The sequence below is a fragment of the Fulmarus glacialis genome, unplaced genomic scaffold, assembly GCF_000690835.1.
Source record: "Fulmarus glacialis isolate BGI_N327 unplaced genomic scaffold, ASM69083v1 scaffold2222, whole genome shotgun sequence".
NCBI lineage: Eukaryota > Metazoa > Chordata > Aves > Procellariiformes > Procellariidae > Fulmarus > Fulmarus glacialis.
Genome location: NW_009199595.1, coordinates 26279 through 28678, shown reverse-complemented (window position 1 = coordinate 28678; position 2400 = coordinate 26279). Strand labels below are relative to the sequence as shown.

Sequence of the window (2400 nt, the reverse complement as noted above, 5' to 3'; positions counted from 1 at the left end):
GAACAGGGAGGTGAACACTGTTTTAGTGAAGAATTAAAAGTAACTAGGTACTTTTTCTTGTGTCTTTCTTCATACACATACCAATGCTTATCTCCTACTTCTCACTGTTCTACCTGGTGTTTTAAAATTATTTGCATGTAACATGAGAGAAGTGTTTAGAAGCAGACACAGCAACAAACTTCTGAGGCAGGATGTGCTACCTGTGTCAAGCAGCACGTTTTATCAATTAATTTGGCAGCTTTTAAAACTGACTAACTATCCAGAGGAAGATCTCTGACAGGACTTTGTCTATGGGGTTTTAAAGTTACTGAACACCACTACTTAGTCAATACCTAAGTTCAAAGTAAGCTATTAATTAAAAAAACCAAGCAGACCTAGATGACTTGCATAATTTAGGAAGGTTATGTCAAAGATTTCAAACAATGATAGCCTGCTTTTCTGAGCCTTTCTTTCTCAAATGATTTTTATTCCTTTTTTTTTTTTTTAAAATAAATTCTATCTAATTTTCATGTGTCTTTCTCCCTCTTCTCATTTCCAGTTTCTTTCCCTGTGCTCAGTTCCACCTGCTTGTTGGAAGGACATGCTTAGGCTTGTCTGTGTTACTCTCATGGCTTACTGAGGCTTGATTATATATTGAATGAGATCTGGGCACAGGAAATCTTCTCCACCCTGCCCTGGTTTCAATGGAAAGGAAAGCATGGTATGTGAGCTAGTGGGAGCCACTGCACTCTCCAAGAGTTCAGTCTACAACTCAGAATTTCCTATTCCAGCAATGTATGTGACCAGCTAAGAAAGAGTACAAGCAGAGAACAACCTGTACCTTCTTTCAAGAAAAAAAATTTTTGGCAATTTCCTCTTTATTCTCTGCTTGCAGCTAATGCTCAGACCCTTCAGGCCATTTAGCTGTGGTATGAATCAGTATTTAATTTTTATTTTGAAAGAACTTGTTATACCCAATCTTTATTTGTTTGGGAAAGGTAAATACTGCAGCTTTTTTTCAAGACAACTAGGTAATCGTATTGCTTTGTTATCTGCCCCTGGAATGAAACAGAATAAGTGTTTATGCGCTTTCTTCTTTTCTAGTACAAATATATTTGTTGAAAAATGTTATACTATTTTAATCATGAATAAAAGAAGGATGGTGCCATTTCTACTATACTTATTCGTGGGTCTACAGACAATCTGATGGATGACAGAGAGAGAGCAGTGGATGATGGTGTAAATACTTTCAAAGTACTCACGAGGGATAAACGTCTTGTTCCTGGAGGTGGTGCAACAGAGATTGAATTCGCCAAGCAGATCACATCTTATGGAGAGACTTGTCCTGGGCTTGACCAATATGTCATCAAGAAGTTTGATGAGGCATTTGAAGCCATTCCTCGAGCACTGGCAGAAAACTCTGGAGTAAAGGCTAATGAGGTAATCTCCAAACTTTATGCTGTGCACCAGGAAGGGAACAAAAATGTTGGATTTGATATTGAGGCTGAAGCTGCTGCTGTGGAGGATATGTTGGAAGCTGGTGTATTAGACACATACCTTGGAAAATCCTGGGGTATCAAGCTAGCTACAAATGCAGCAGTAACTGTCCTAAGGGTAGATCAGATCATTATGGCAAAACCAGCTGGTGGCCCTAAATTTCCATCAGGAAAGAAAGATTGGGATGAAGACCAAAATGATTGAACAATTTAACTGTACTTCTTAAGTGACATGATTATGTGAGTTTTTTAATATTCCAGTTGGAGCCTGTCACAATGTTTTGCTCTGTTGCCTTTAAGTTATGGACTGTGTCCAGTGGAGTGCAGAACTTCAAACACTTCAATAAATGTACTCATTGTCAATTTTTTTTTTTTTTAATTTAAAAAAAAAAAAAAAAAGGACTCAATGATCTTAGAGGTCTTTTCCAACCTTAGTGATTCTATGATTCTATGAAAATAGCATAATTCAAAATTCGTTGTTATTCATAATAAAACGTATGCGCATGCATTGTTTCTGTAAATTTTTCTGAGATTAGCGGTATTATGTATAAAAAGGCCAAAAGACTCTATCTGTTAAAAGTAAATAAACTAAATCTGAGGCTGAAGACTTATTTTTCCCTGAAATCATGAATAATAATCTGTCAGTATAGTACAGCATTCTTATATGTACTTATAGAATAATTAACTGCAGGTTTCAGGCAGAGTACTAGCAGAACATGTTCCTCTGGAACTTCATCCTTAGGAGCCTTGCTTTGCTCAGCGCTGACTCCTATCAATGGCATCCTTAAGGAAATATATCCATTTTCTCCTTGTTTCTTCTTTGAAGCTTTGAGCTAGATTCCATATGAATGATCCCTTATTTTCCAGAAAATGCAGTAATCTTTATCCTCTCAAGACTGTTAGTCCGATGTTGATTCCAGTTCCA

The 2400-nt window shown here is 36.9% G+C and overlaps 1 pseudogene across 1 annotated transcript; it reads left to right on the top strand.

Annotated features, from left to right (window-relative positions):
• Positions 1 to 1131: 1131 nt before the first annotated feature.
• Positions 1132 to 1823, top strand: LOC104073495 (annotated as a pseudogene). Its single transcript, XR_683488.1, has one exon. The product of XR_683488.1 is annotated as a T-complex protein 1 subunit theta pseudogene (transcript).
• The last annotated feature ends 577 nt before the right edge of the window (positions 1824 to 2400 follow it).